Source organism: Hyla sarda, chromosome 6, assembly GCF_029499605.1.
Source record: "Hyla sarda isolate aHylSar1 chromosome 6, aHylSar1.hap1, whole genome shotgun sequence".
Taxonomy (NCBI): Eukaryota; Metazoa; Chordata; class Amphibia; order Anura; family Hylidae; genus Hyla; species Hyla sarda.
In genome coordinates this window covers 265,605,874-265,622,501 of record NC_079194.1, presented here as the reverse complement: position 1 = coordinate 265,622,501, position 16,628 = coordinate 265,605,874, and the positions used below count along the sequence as shown (strand labels likewise).

Here is a 16,628-nt window from a genome sequence, read left to right as displayed (position 1 = left end):
GCAAAATATTAACATTTTTCCTAAATTTTTTTAATTTTTCACCAAGAAATGATGCAAGTATCGACGAAAATTTACCACTGACATAAAGAAGATTATGTCACGAAAAAACAATCTTGGAATCAAATTTATTAGTAAAAGCATCCAAGAGTTATTAATGCTTAAAGTGACAGTGGTCAGATTTGCAAAAAATGCTCCCGTCCTTAGGGTCATAATGGGCTCCGTCCCCAAGGGGTTAAAGGGGTACTGGTGCCAGAAAGTTAAACATATTTGTAAATTACTTCTATTAAAAAATCTTAATCCTTCCAGTACTTATTAGCTGTTGAATGCTACAGAGGAAATTCCTTTCTTTTTGGAACACTGATGACATCACGAGCACAGTGCTCTCTGCTGACATCTCTGTCCATTTTAGCAACCGTGCATAGCAGATGTATGCTAAGGGCAGCATGGTGGCTTAGTGGTTAGCACTGCTGCCTTGCAGTGCTGGGGCCTTGGGTTCAAATCCCACTAATGACAACAATAAATAAAGACTTATAATTATAATAACGTCAGCAGAGAGCACTGTGCTCGTGATGTCATCAGAGAGCATTCCAAAAAGAAAGAATTTCCTCTCTAGTATTCAGCAGCTAATAAGTACAGGAAGGATTAAGATTTTTTAATAGAAGTAATTTACAAATCTGTTTAACTTTCCGGAGCCAGTTGATTTAAAAGAAAAAAGGTTTTCACCGAAATACCCCTTTAAGTATACAACTTTTTGAAAAAATTTTTTTTTTTAAAAGTAATAAAATAAAACAAAGCCTATAAAAATTGGTTATTGTTGTAATCATATGGAACTATAAAATAAACATAATGTCATTTTTACTGAAAAGTGCATTGGGTATAAATAGAAGCCCCAAAAGTAGCAAAATGGCATTTTTTTTTCACTGTATATTTCATGGTAGCATGACTGATGTCATTACAAAGTAAAGTTGGTGGTACAAAAAGCAACAAGCCTCATATGGGTCTGAAGGTTAAAAATGAAAAGTATTATGGCTATAAGGAGGGGAGGAGGAAAAAATGAAAGTCCTGATGCCACAATACCTTGCTGATCTGCCAGCGACTGTAACTGTAAGGGTAAAAGTCTAAAACAAATTACCTACACAAAACAAAAAAGGGTCCACATTTCGCTAAAAGTTCATTTTGTTAATACTAACCAAATTAACCACTTAAGGACCAAGGGCGTACAGGTACGCCCTGATGTCCTGGTACTTAAAGGGGTACTCCTGTGGAAAAACATTTTTTTTAAATCAACTGGTGCCAGAAAGTTAAACAGATTTATAAATCAAAAAAATGGGGTATGTGCAGCTCACAATATAAATTAATCGAGGCTAAATGGAAAGTATTTACACCAAAAAAATACTAGTACAAAATAATATATAAGGGTAAAAAGGGGGGGTACCAAATGCCTCTAGACTAATACCATAAAATGGTACATGATGATGGAATTACAGAAAAAATAAATCGGACTGTGCTTCACTTTAAATGATGTACAAATTTAATATAAATTAATATAAAATATTACAAAATGAGACATAAAATAAATAATGCAAATCTAATACATAAATGCCTCCTACCACAGGGCCCTTGTGGGGAGGTATGATATTTGAATACAAAACATATATAAAAAGATGTTAAAATCTAGCATGTGAATTATGTTCTACCGCTATCCCAATATATTGCAAACCGACATAGTGTACTATTGTGCGGTACACTCCGTTCTCATGTGGTTTAGAACAGTTCACAAAGTGATATAGTTACCAACTCCTAAGGGTAGTTTTGGCTGGACGTCCGAGAGATGGATATGTGGAGGCTATGTCCAGCGCTAGCGTGCGCTTACGGTGACGGGCCCGGATGCCACAGGCCAAAAAAGGTCACCGGTTACGGAGTAATTGTAGGCTCGATGGCAGATGCAGTCGAGGCTGTGTCCAGCGCTGGCATGCGCTTGCGGTGACGGGCCCGGTTGCCGCAGGCCGAGGAGAAGTCACCGGTCACGGAGTGGCTCCGGAGGTGGAGATGTACTCGGAGATAGATGGATCTTGCTCCGGAAACAGGGAAAGGAAAGCCTCGTGGAAGATCTCTCGGCGTCTGGTGGAATGGCGGATGGATTACAGCCAGGTGTGAGATCAGCAGGTGATGGAGTTGTGTCATAGGTAAGTGTTGGCGGTTTGTGGATTGCGGTGGTCATGCGGTAAATATTTCTTTCTCTAGACGCATTTCAGGGTACTTTATATATGACCCTTTCCTCAGTAGAGATATCTTTAACAGTGAAGCTCAAAGTCCTTTTATACATGTTACCTGTCTAACATCTTTTTATATATGTTTTGTATTCAAATATCATACCTCCCCACAAGGGCCCTGTGGTAGGAGGCATTTATGTATTAGATTTGCATTATTTATTTTATGTCTCATTTTGTAATATTTTATATTAATTTATATTAAATTTGTACATCATTTAAAGTGAAGCACAGTCCGATTTATTTTTTCTGTAATTCCATCATCATGTACCATTTTATGGTATTAGTCTAGATGCATTTGGTACCCCCCCTTTTTAGATTTATAAATCACTTCTATTAAAAAATCTTAATCCTTTCAGTACTTTTTAGGGGCTGTATACTAAAGAGAAATCCAAAAAAGAAATGCATTTCCTCTGATGTCATGACCACAGTGCTCTCTGCTGACCTCTGCTGTCCATTTTAGGAACTGGAACAGGAGTACCCCTTTAAGGACCAAGGGTGTACCTGTACGCCTGTGGGAATTCCGGTCCCCGCCGCTCAAGGGCGTAGTTGTAGTAGTGTGTCTCTAGCTGTTGCATAACTACAGCTCCCAGCATGCTCTTCGGCTGTCAGTGTACGCTGAGAGTTGTAGTTTTTGCAACAGCTGAAGGCACACTGGTTGCGAAACACTGAGTTTGTTAATAGTAAAAAACATAAAGAAAAAAAGAATATGTCTGCACTCACCATAGTATTAGAAATTAATTCATGCTTTCCTGTGGAAAAGTCTTAGCGCACATAGTCGAAAAACACAATCACCTGGGGTGCAGGGAAGGAGAGCGGCTACCAGCCGATAGCAGGAGCATGTCAAGAGAACGACAGCGTGGTTTTGCGTCAGAGACGCATCATCCGGCTCCTGATCCATTGGAAAAGTTAAAGTAAATCACTTCATTACCAACCATGTTGTTTATTGTCTTCTCACAGTGAAAAAGGGGGGCTCACTATATCAGATAAGAGAAGGGGTGCAATTCAGTGTAATACACAATACTATCCCAAAGCAGCTACCACTGAAAATAGAATGCACACCACTAAATATTCTCATATACAATACTTTATTAAGATATACAAAACAATGGATCAAGTTGCAAATTTAAAAACATTTAAAAAGGCTCCCTTAAGAGCCACAACACAGCCTCAGGGCAGGGCCATGACCCCCTGCTCTGAGTACATTACCCTGTCCTCAAACAATCAATAATGTATTCTTTGTCGGCTCTGTGTAGCTATAACATAATGCACATAAATGAACAAAATCAACATCACTATGGTACTGCAGTATAAATGAGTAGACAAAAACAACACTACTGTAATAGTGATACCTAGTCTCACAATATGGTAATAAGTAGTACTGTGATGGAGCTGTATTATCTCATACAATACCACAGTTCACAAAATTATCCACAGAGGCCAGCGACAAGGATGTTAGATGGACGACGGGGTCAAGGAACCCCAAGCGTTCCGTCGCAAGCGACTTTCTCAGGGGTGTTGTACTAACTGTGTAAAGAACCTCTTTTATATATTATCATGGTGGAAGGTAATTAATATAAATACCTGGCAGGTGCAACCTTAATCAGAAATGTCCTAGCGTGGCGCTATGGGCTCCCAACCGGAAGTCCTCACTATTGTCTTCCTGTGTGCAGTCTGAATGTCGGCCCGTGTATTTACGGGACTCGGCATTGCTGGATTAGTCACATGATTCATGTCACGTAACGCGCCTTTGGTAACGCGCGCCACGTGACCATTCTATGCTGGGAACAGCTCACAATGAGATCTATCTCTAATGATGCACAGACGCGCATGCGCTCCACGCCATACTGCTAGCCCCGTATCTAAGTCAATATGTGCATACATAGAAAGGGTAAGCATGGAGGTGCATGCGCACCCCACAGTGTAGTTGCCCATAGACATGTGCAGAAGAAAAATGTTCATTTTTTTTCGATTTTTCTCGTTTTTTATAACATTTTCGGTTCAGTAATATTTTCAGTTTTGATTTTCAGATACATTCGGTATTCGGGTGTCCAGGTTTCATTTTTATTTAGATACATTCGGTATTCGGGTGTCCGGTGGGTTAATTTTTTCGGATACATTCGTATTCGGGTGGGTTTGATTTTTCGTATACATTCGGTATTCGGGTACATTCGGGTAAATCTTTTTTAAGCAGGGGACCATTATCGGGAGTGTGTGCAGGAAAAGAGGGTAGCCGCAGAGATCGGAACATTGAAAGACAGGTAAGATAATATAATTTTATGTGATTTATATTAACCCCTTAAGGACAATGGACGTACTCCTACGCCCCCGTTTCCAAGTCCTTAAGGACCGAGGACGTAGGAGTACGTCCTGTCCATTCCCGGCCCCCCGCCGCTAGCCGGAGGGGAGCCGGTGCCCGATGCCTGCTGAAATCGTTCAGCAGGCATCGCGGCATATCGCCCAGGGGGGTCATTATGCCCCCCCATGTCGGCGATGGCCGCAGATCGCTGGACAATTTAGTCCAGCGATCTGTGGCGATTCCGGGTCAATCGGGTCTCCAGTGACCCGGTGACCTGGAATTACTGGCTGATCGGGGCCGTCAGAGACGGCCCCGAACAGCCATAGCCAGCAGGCGTGAGGTGGCACTGGTGCCACCTCACGATCGCCCTGATTCGTCGGCCGGATTCCCGGCCAACCAATCAGGGCGCCTGCTGCGGGTGTCACTCCGGAGGGCGTGAGCGGGAAGACGACCCCGGGTGCTGGGGACCCCAATCCCCGGCGTTAATGTTGGGATCGGTGCCCCAGGAGTGACGGCGGCGGGACTGACCTGCGCGGCGTGGATCAGCAGCAGCAGGAGGTGAGTGACAGCCTCCTGCTGTTGCTTAGCAACAGCTCCCAGCATGCAAAAAGGGCATGCTGGGAGCTGTAGTTATGCAACAGGAGGAGGCAGACCACCACAACTCCCAGCATTCCCTTATGGGCATGCTGGGACTTATGGTTTTGCAACAGCTGGAGGCACATTTTTTCTATGGAAAAGTGTACCTTCAGCTGTTGTATAACTAGAACTCCAAGCTTGCACAATCAGCTAAAGTGCATGCTGGGAGTTGTAGTGGTGCATCTGGTGGTTGCATAACTACAACTCCCAGCATGCCTGTTGGCTGTCGGTGACTGCTGAGAGTTGTAGTTTTGCAACAGCTGAAGGCACACTGAGTTAAGTAGCAAACCAGTGTGTCTCCAGCTGTTGCATAACTACAATCCCCAGCATCCCCAGCCAAAGTAGTATGCCTCCCGCTGTTGCATAACTACAACACCCAGCATGCCCTTCCGCTGTCCGTACATGCTAGGGGTTGTAGCTTTTGCAACAGCTGAAGGCACACTGGTTGCAAAACACTGAGTTTGTTACCAAACTCGGTGTTTCACAACCAGTGTGCCTCCAGCTGTTGCAAAACTACAACTCCCAGCATGCACTGATAGACCGTACATGCTGGGAGTTGTAGTTTTGCAACAGCTGGATGTCCCCCCCTCCCCAATGTGAACGTACAGGGTACACTCCCATGGGCAGAGGTTTACAGTAAGTATCCGGCTGCAAGTTTGAGCTGCGGCAAATTTTCTGCCGCAGCTCAAACTGCCAGCGAGAAACTACTGTGAACCCCCGCCCGTGCGACTGTACCCTAAAAACACTACACTAACACAAAATAAAAAGTAAAAAACACTACATATACACATACCCCTACACAGCCCCTCTCCCCAATAAAAATGAAAAACGTCTGGTACGCCACTGTTTCCAAAACGGAGCCTCCAGCTGTTGCAAAACAACTACTCCCAGTATTGCCAGATAACCGTTGACTGTCCAGGCATGCTGGGAGTATTACAACAGTTGGAGGCACCCTGTTTGGAAATCACTGGCGTAGAATACCCCTATGTCCACCCCTATGCAAGTCCCTAATTTAGGCCTCAAATGCGCATGGCGCTCTCACTTTGGAGCCCTGTCGTATTTCAAGGCAACAGTTTAGGGTCACATATGGAGTATCGCCGTACTCGGGAGAAATTGTGTTACAAATTTTGGGGGGTATTTTCTGCTATTACCCTTTTTAAAAATGTTAAATTTTTGGGAAACCAAGCATTTTAGGTAAAAAAAAAATGTTTTTTTTGCATATGCAAAAGTCGTGAAACACCTGTAGGGTATTAAGGTTCACATTACCCCTTGTTACGTTCCCCGAGGGGTCTAGTTTCCAAAATGGTATGCCATGTTGTATTTTTTTTGCTGTTCTGGCACCATAGGGGCTTCCTAAATGCGGCATGCCCCCAGAGCAAAATTTGCTTTTAAAAAGCCAAATGTGACTCCTTCTCTTCTGAGACCTGTAGTGCGCCAGAAGAGCACTTTTCACCCCCATATGGGGTGTTTTCTGAATCGGGAGAAATTGGGCTTCAAATTTTGGGGGGGTATTTTCTGCTATTATCCTTTTTAAAAATGTAAAATTTTTGGGAAACCAAGCATTTTAGGTAAAACTTTTTTTTTTTTTACATATGCAAAAGTCGTGAATCACCTGTGGGGTATTAAGGTTCACTTTACCCCTTGTTACGTTCCCCGAGGGGTCTAGTTTCCAAAATGGTATGCCATGTGGTGTTTTTTTGCTGTTCTGGCACCATAGGGGCTTCCTAAAGGTGACATGCCCCCCAAAAACCATTTGTCGCTCCTTCCCTTCTAAGCCCTCTACTGCGCCCGCCGAACAATTAACATAGACATATGAGGTATGTCCTTACTCGAGAGAAATTGGGTTTCAAATACAAGTAAAAATTTTCTCCTTTCTACCAATTGGAAAAATTCAAAAATTGGGTCTACAAGAAAATGCGACTGTAAAAAATGAAGATTGTGAATTTTCTCCTTCACTTTGCTGCTATTCCTGTGAAACACCTAAAGGGTTAATACACTTATTGAATGTCATTTTGAATACTTTGGGGGGTGTAGTTTTTATAATGGGGTCATTTATGGGGTATTTCTAATATGAAGACCCTTCAAATCCACTTCAAACCTGAACTGGTCCATGAAAAATAGCGAGTTTGAAAATTTTGTGAAAAATTTCAAAAAATTGCTGCTGAACTTTGAAGCCCTCTGGTGTCTTCCAAAAGTAAAAACTCATAAATTTTATGATGCAAACATAAAGTAGACATATTGTATATGTGAACCCAAAAATTTTTTTGTTTTGAATATCCATTTTCCTTATAAGCAGAGAGCTTCAAAGTTAGAAAAATGCAAAATTTTCATTTTTTTCATCAAATTTGGGGATTTTTCACCAAGAAAGGATGCAAGTTACCATAAAATTTTGCCACTAAGTTAAAGTAGAATATGTCACGAAAAAAAAATCTCAGAATCAGAATGATAACTAAAAGCATTCCAAAGTTATTAATGTTTAAAGTGACAGTGGTCAGAATTGCAAAAAACGCTCTGGTCCTTATGGTGTAAAATGGCCTGGTCCTTAAGGGGTTAATACATAATGTAATGTTGAATGAATGAATGAGTAAATGAATGAATGAATGCTGTATGAATGATTAATGTGTTTGATCGATGTGTTAGATTGTCGGGTGATTGAGGTCAATGACATGCATAGTAATTGTCGTGGGAACATTTTTCATTCATAAAACCGCAGACTTATTTGGATAATTGCAGTGTAGAATGTTTGGTGTCCTAAGCATTCTACACGGCAATTATCCAATTAAGCCTGCAGTTTTATGAATGAAAAATGTTCCCACGGCAATTACTCTGCATGTCTGACCCATGGTAACCCATTTCTGACAAAAGCCTGGTAACCCATTTCTGACAAAAGCCAGCGGAATTTGAAAATGAATTAAAAAGCATTGCGCGAATACAAAGTGTGCCTCCAGCTGTTGCAAAACTACAACTCCCAGCATGCCCAGACAGCCGCATGCTGGGTGGGTGGGAGGCACCGTGGGTGGGAGGCACCCTTGTAACAGTAAAACAGTAACTAACAGTCAGAAACAGTGTAGTGCAAGGAACAATAAAAAAATTAGAAAGAATTCTTTACTTTTGTTTTTTTACCGCATGCATTCTGTAAATAATTAATGCTTTTGTTTTCGGATAACGAATGCATTCGTTTTTTTACCGCATGCATTCGGAGAATAACGAATGCATTCGTTATGTTGCTATTCGTTTTATCGGTGCTATTCGGAAATATTCAAAAAAATTTTTCATGCATTCGGAACGGCCCGAATAAATTTGACATTCATGCCGAACCGAATTGCACATGTCTAGTAGCCCATAGCAACCATAAAAGCATTAGAATGTGCAAAAAAGAGAAGGGATACCACCACCATAAAAAAAGTGAAAACTAAAGAATAAGTGTGTGTATTGTTAGTGCTCATGTTGTTCTGCCTACCAACTACAATTGCAGACCTATACATAAATGCCATTTGATATTCAGTAATAAGCACCTGTTGTTAATTTTTTGGCTTTTTTTTAGACATTGATCATCCTATAGATCATCTATTTATGTTTTAACTTTAGTGTTTATTTTTTATTTATTATTTTAATCAATTTCGTTTCTTATTTTTTATTAAATTTTTTATTTAATTTTTTGTTTTATTTTTATTTTTTGTTTTTGTTGTTTTGAATTACTTAATATTTATATTTCGTATTTATTATTATTTTTATTTAGTTTTTCTTAATTTACTATTATTTATTGTTTTTTATTTTTATTTATTAATTTTTTATATTGTTTTAAATAATTTTTTATTTTTTGTATTTTTTTGTATGATATTATTTATTTATTTTTTGTTTGTTATTATTTTATATTGTTGGTTTATATTTTTATTTGTCAATAAAGACAAATAAAAATATAAACCAACAATATATTTTTATTTTTAGTTTTTTTGCTTATTTAACATTTTCCATATCTATATTTTTATCCTCTATTTCAGTTTCCTGGTGTTTATTATAATTATTATTAACTGTGTATGCCCCTGTAACGGATTCATTACTATATGAACCTTAGCGACCAAGTGTACTAAAATAAATTAGAATTAAAAGTGAACATAAATAAAAATAAAACTGTTAGACCCCATAAGGCATACTGACAATACCATAGCTGTAATGATGTAATCAGCAGCATAAATAATCCAAAAAAGGATGAACCCTTTTGAGACCTACCAAGGACGTGCAGTCTGCCAGGTACCCTTCATTCCACCACATAAAAAACTTGACCACTATAACCATATGCATATACTGTATAATTTGTTATTATATTTATGTTAATAAATGGTTGTACATTCAATGTGAGAATAACAAAGGCATTCTTGTGCATGCAATAGCATGCCCCTTGGACCAGTTGAACATCAATTATTAAGTCATAGTATGTCCCTGGATCCAAACTAGTTTCTGTAAGAGGAAAAATCTCTGAAACGAGAGTTCATTTTCAACACATAGTAACGCGATTCCTGCTCCTCAATTCCCAAGAGAGATTCATAGCTCCAAAGTAGAGATCCCTCTGAGGCATAAATTTGTTCATTTGTCACTCATACCTCTCCACAATAGGTTGTATTATGCAAAATTGTTCTTGCTCCTTAGTCCTGTATGAGTTCATAAATACGTCACTGGCCTGTGGGCCTATCACGGTTCCTCTGTACCCCTATAGAATGCACAACATCCAGTGTTCATCTTCGTTTGGCTCTAGTATATTTGTGGATTCTGTCCAGATCATTATCAAATTCTCTGACCATGGAGTTTATCCAGATCCTTATTAGATTATCCGATCACATCTCTGGGACCAGGGAAGTCGAATCTAGACCACACATATGTTTCTTTCTTTCTTCTCCGGGGGACCCACTTGTCCGCTCTCCTATTTCCATAAAGTGCTGCCATCTCCATCTCTGAATCCTGGACCCTCTTGTGCTACGACATAGAGAAGTTATGCATCTAAAAAGATAACACAAACTTGTAAACAAACGCTTAATGTATTTGGCAGAGCCCTAGATTATTACATCCTCACAGATCCATGACAGTTGTATAGGACAGGAGTCAAAGAATTGCACTCTACCTATATGACTGAAAATACATGTTAGTTATTCAATGTCTGGGACTATATGCCATAATGACATGGGAAAGAACAATCCACCACAACGCATTTTATGGAAATAGGAGAGCGGACAAGTGGGTCCCCCGGAGAAGAAAGAAAGAAACATATGTGTGGTCTAGATTCGACTTCCTTGGTCCCAGAGATGTGATCGGATAATCTAATAAGGATCTGGATAAACTCCATGGTCATTGAATTTGATAATGATCTGGACAGAATCCACAAATATACTAGAGCCAAACAAAGATGAAGATGAACACTGGATGTTGTGCATTCTATAGGGGTACAGAGGAACTGTGATAGGCCCACAGGCCAGTGATGTAATTATGAACTCATACAGGACTAAGGAGCAAGAACAATTTAGCAAAATACAACCTATTGTGGAGAGGTATGAGTGACAAATAAACAAATTTATGCCTCAGAGGGATCTCTACTTTGGAGCTATGAAGCTATGGGAATTGAGGAGCAGGAATCGCGTTACTATGTGTTGCAAATGAACTCTCGTTTCAGAGATTTTTCTGCTTACAGAAACTGGTTTGGATCCAGGGACTTACTATGACTTAATAATTGATGTTCAACTGGTCCAAGCGGTATGCTATTGCATGCACAAGAATGCCTTTGTTATTCTCACATTGAATGTACAACCATTTATTAACATAAATATAATTACAAATTATACAGTATATGCATATGGTTATAGTGGTCAAGTTTTTTATGTGATGGAATGAAGGGTACCTGGCAGGTGCAGTCCTTAGTAGGTCTCAAAAGGGTTCATCCTTTTTTGTATTATTTATGCTGGTGATTATATAATTACAGCTATAGTATTGTCAGTATGCCTAATGGGGTCTAACAGTTTTATTTTTATTTATGTTCACTTTTAGTTCTAATTTATTTTAGTACACTTGGTTACTAAGGTTCATATAGTAATGAATCCGTTACAGGGGCATTCACACTTAATAATAATTACAATAATCACCAGGAAACTGAAATAGAGGATACAAATATAGATATGGAAAATGTTAAATAAACAAAAAAACATAAAATAAAAATATAAACAATAAAGACAAATAAAAATATAAACCAACAATATAAAATAATAACAAACAAAAAATAAATAATATCATACAAAAAAATACAAAAAATAAAAAATAATTTAAAAAAATAAAAAAATATAAAAAACAATAAATAAAAAATAAATTAAAATATAAATAAAAATAAAAAATAAAATCAATAAATAATAGTAAATTAAGAAAAACTAAATAAAAAATAATAATACGAAATATAAATATTAAGCAATTCAAAACAACAAAAAATTAAAATAAAACAAAAAAATGTAATAAAAAATAAGAAACGAAATTTATTAAAATAATAAATAAAAAATAAACACTAAAGTTAAAACATAGATTATCTATAGGATGATCAATGTCTAAAAAAAAAAGCCAAAAAATTAAAAACAGGTGCTGATTACAGAATATCAAATGGCACATATGAATATGTCTGCAATTGTAGTTGGTAGCCAGAATGACATGAGCACTAAAAATACACACACTTATTCTTTAGTTTTCACTTTTTTATGGTGGTGGTATCCCTTCTCTTTTTTGCACATTCTGGTGCCTTTATGGTTGCTATGGGCTACTACACTGTGGGGCGCGGATTCACCTCCATGCTTACCCTTTCTATGTACGCACATATTGACTTAGATACGGGGCTAGCAGTATGGCGTGGAGCGCATGCGCGTCTGTGCATCATTAGAGATAGATCTCATTGTGAGCTGTTCCCAGCATAGAACGGTCACGTGGCGCGCGTTACCAAAGGCGCGTCACGTGACATGAATCATGAGGCTAATACAGCAATGCCGAGTCCCGTAAATACACGGGCCGACATTCAGACTGCACACAGGAAGACAATAGTGAGGACTTCTGGTTGGGAGCCCATAGCGCCACGCTAGGACATTTCTGATTAAGGCTGCACCTCCCAGGTATTTATATTAATCACCTTCCACCATGATAATGTATAAAAGAGGTTCTTTACACAGTTAGTACAACATCCCTGAGGAAGTTCCTTGCGACGGAACGCAACACCCCTGAGGAAGTTCCTTGCGACGGAACTGTTCCTTGACACCGTCCTCCATCTAACATCCTTGTCGCTGGCCTCTGTGGATAATTTTATGAACTGTGGTATTGTATAAGATAATAAAGCTCCAGCATAATACTTCTTACTTATTACCATATTGTGAGACTAGGTATCACTATTACAGTAGTGCTGTTTTTGTCTACTCATTTATACTGCAGTACCATAGTGATGTTGATTTTGTTCATTTTATGTGCATTATGTTATAGCTACACAGAGCCGACATAGAATACATTATTGATTGTTTGAGGACAGGGTAATGTACTCAGAGCAGGGGGTCATGGCCCTGCCCTGAGGCTGTGTTGTGGCTCTTACGGGAGCCTTTTTAAATGTTTTTAAATTTGCAACTTGATCCATTGTTTTGTATATCTTAATAAAGTATTGTATATGAGATTATTTAGTGGTGTGCATTCTATTTTCAGTGGTAGCTGCTTTTGGATAGTTTATTGTCTTCTCTGCACCTGTGGTCGTTTTTACATAGGTAAAACAAAAATAAATCTTAATGTAAGATTCTGTGAGCATTTATACTCTTTACGCACAAAAATAGATGCTACTCGTTTTATTGCTCACATGGAAACATTTCATAATAATAAAGAAATTCAATTTGCAGGTTTACAACATATTCCACAACAACCGCAAGGTGTAGACAGACACCAAAAATTACTCCAATGCGAGGCAAAATGGATCACAAGATTAAAAGCTTTAGGGCCACTCAACCTTAATGAAAGAAACGATTTTAGCTCATTCTTATAATACAGCAAGATATATGTAATTTCTATTGGTTTTATATTTTCCGTTTTTGTGTCATGTATCTTTAAAATGGTAATTGGGTCACTCCTCCCCTTCCCTCCCCCCCCCCCTCTCTCTCCATATATACCTGACTTATGAATCCAATGGATCAGGAACCGGATGATGCATCTCTGACGCGAAACCGCGCTGTCGTTCTCTTGACACACTCCTGCTACCGGCTGGTAGCCGCTCTCCCTCCCTGCCCCCCGGGTGATAGTGTTTTTCGACTATGTGCGCTAAGACTTTGCCTCAATAAAGCATGAATTAATTTCTAATATTTCTTTGTTTTTTACTATTGCGGAATTGCCTATTCCTGCTAGTGTCTTGCACCCCATAACATAATTTCACCGGGATATTATCAAGTGCTTGCTTAAACTCTGCCATGTACATGTGTTGTAGTGCCCATCCCCCATTCTTCCTTTGCGGACGCTGAGTTTGTTACCTAATTCAGTTTTTCGCAACCAGTGCGCCTCCAGCTGTTTCAAACTACAACTCCCAGCATGCACTGATAGACCGTACATGCTAGGAGTTGTAGCTTTACAACAGCTGGAGGCACACTGGTTGCAAAACGCTGAGCTAGGTAACAAACTCTGTGTTTTGCAACCAGTCTGGCCCCAGCTGTTGTATAACTACAGGGTACATTCACATGTCTGATATGGCACTGTTTCCAAAATGGAGCCTCCAGCTGTTGCAAAACAACAACTTCCAGCATTGCCGGACAGCCATTGACTATCCAGGCATGCTGGGAGTTTCGCAACAGCTGGAGGCATCCTGTTTGGGAAACACTGCTGTAGAGTAATTTTGGTAATTCTTGCATCCGGGTCCATCCCTATGAAAATCCCTAATTTAGGCCTCAAATGCGCATGGTGCTCTCTCACTTCGGAGCCCTGTCGTATTTCAAGGCAACAGTTTAGAGTCCCATATGGGGTATTTCCGTACTCGGGATAAATTGCCTAACAAATTTTGGGGGACTTTTTCTCCTTTTACCCTTATGAAAAGGTAAAGTTGGGGCCTACTCCAGCATGTTATTGTAAAAAACACTAACATGATGGTGTTGCCCCATACTTTTCATTTTCACAAGAGGTAAAAGGAAAAAAGACCCCCAAAATTTGCAACGCAATTTCTCCTGAGTACGGAAATGCACCATAAGTGGAGCGAGAGCGCCATGTACATTTAAGGTGATTTGCACAGGGGTAGCTGATTGTTACAGCGGTTTTGAAATAAACGCAAAAAATAAAAACACCCACATGTGACCCCATTTTGGAAACTACACCCCTCACGGAATGTAACAAGGGGTATAGTGAGCCTTAACACCCAACAGATGTTTGAAGAATTGTCATTAAAGTTGGACGTGAAAATGGAAAAAAAAAATTCACTAAAATGCTGGTGTGATCCCAAATTTTTCATTTTCACAAGGGTAATAGGAAAAAAATAACCCTAAAATTTGTAACACCACTTTTTCTGAGTAAATGAATACCGCATGTGTGGAAGTTAAGTGCTCTGCTGGCGCACTACAGGGCTCAGAAGAAAAGGAGCACCATTGGCTCTTGGAGAGAGAATGTGTCTGGAATTGATGGCCATTTGCATTTACAAAGCCCCCATGGTACCAGAACAGTGGACCCCCCAAATGTGACCCTATTTTGGAAACTACACCCCTCACGCAATGTAATAAGGGGTGCAGTAAGCATTTATACCCCACTAGAGTTAAATTTTTCATTTGCACAGACCACTGTTCCAAAAGTCTATTAGATGCCAGTGGGGTGTAAATGCTCACTTGACCCCTTATTACATTCCATGAGGGGTGTAGTTTCCGAAATAGGGTCACATGTGGGGGGGTCCATTGTTCTGGTACCATGGGGGCTTTGTAAACGCACATGGCCACCGACTTCCATTCCAAACAAATTCTCTCTCCAAAAGCCCAATGGCGCTCCTTCTCTTCTGAGCATTGTAGTTCGCTCGCAGAGCACTTTACATCCACACATGGGATATTTCCATACTTGAAATGGGGTTAAAATTTTGGAGGGGAATTTTTTTTTCTATAACCTCAGTGGAAAAATACATTTTCATTTACACATCCGACTTTAACAAAGTCGTCAAACATCTGTGGGGTGTTAAGGCTCACTGTACCCCTTGTTACGTGCCTTTAGGGGGTAGTTTTCAAAATAGTATGCCATGTGGATTTTTTTTTTTTTTTGCTGTTATGGCAACAAAAGGGCATCCAAAATGCGATATGCCCCCCAAAAACCATTTCAGCAAAATTTGCTTTCAAAAAGCCAGATGTGGCTCCTTCTCTTCTGAGCATAGCACTTTACGTCCACACAAGGGGTATTTCTATACTCAGAAGAAATGGGGTTACAACTTTTGGGGGGCATTTTCTCCTATGGTAAATTTGGGGAAAAATTGCATTTTAGTGGGGAAAAAAAATTCATTTACACATCCGACTTTCTAAGGCTAACTGTATCCCTTATGTGCCATGAGGGGTGTATTTTCCAGAATAGTATGCCATGTGGGGGTTTCTTTTGCTATTATAGTACCATAGGGGCTTCCTAAATGCGACATGCCTCTCAAAAACCATTTCAGCAAAATTCACTCTCCAAAATCCCATTGTCTCTTCTGAGCCCTCTAGTGCACCCACAGAACACTTTACGTTCACACATGAGGTATTTCCTTACTCGAGAGAAATTGGGTTACATATTTTAGGAAGATTTCTCTCCTTTTACCCCTTGTAAAATTACAAAAACTGGGTCTACAAGAACATGTTAGTGTAAAAAATTGAGATTTTGAATTTTCTCTGTCACTTTGCTGCTATCCTGTGAAACACCTAAAGGGTTAACAAACTTTCTGAATGTCAGTTTGTATACTTTTAGGGGTGCAGTTTTTAGAATGGGTTCATTTATGGGGTATTTCTAATATGAAGTCCCCTCAAATCCACTTCAAAACTGAACTGGTCCTTGAAAAATTCTGATTTTGAAAATTTTGTGGTAAATTGGAAAATTGCTGCTGAACTTTGAAGCCCTCTGATGTCTTCCAAAAGCAAAAACATGTAAACTTTATGATGCAAACATAAAGTAGACCTACTGCATATGTGAATCAATATATCATTTATTTGATATGTCTTTTTTCCTTCCAAGTAGAGAGTTTCCAATTAGAAAAATGCTAAACTTTCAAAAATTTTTGAGCGTTGTGACGTCAAGGCTCCACCCCTTGTGACGTCCCCCTCAATGCAAGCCTATGGGAGGGGGTGTGACAGCTGTACTGGAAGGTTTAAATTTTTTTAAAGTATAAATCTGTATAACTTTCTGGCACCAGTTGATTTGCAAAAAATTTTTTCTCTGGAGTACCCCTTTAAGGT

The 16,628-nt window shown here is 39.4% G+C and overlaps 1 protein-coding gene and 1 long non-coding RNA gene across 4 annotated transcripts in view; one reads left to right on the top strand and one right to left on the bottom strand.

The window, feature by feature from the left end:
- Positions 1-9,508: 9,508 nt before the first annotated feature.
- LOC130277022 (uncharacterized) lies at positions 9,509-12,124 on the bottom strand. Its single transcript, XR_008845338.1, has 2 exons — positions 12,029-12,124; positions 9,509-10,200 (listed from the first exon to the last, which is right to left on the bottom strand). It is a non-coding gene; the product is annotated as an uncharacterized LOC130277022 (long non-coding RNA).
- Positions 12,125-12,198: 74 nt separating this feature from the next.
- The window catches only part of GNG3 (G protein subunit gamma 3), a 455,529-nt gene continuing 451,099 nt past the window's right edge, over positions 12,199-16,628 (top strand). Inside the window, exon 1 of one of the 3 annotated variants that reach the window (XM_056527216.1) lies at positions 12,199-12,335. The gene's annotated coding sequence lies outside the window, so the exon portion shown is untranslated. The remainder of the gene's footprint in view (positions 12,336-16,628) is intronic. The other 2 variants (XM_056527219.1, XM_056527218.1) reach the window with 2 other exon arrangements.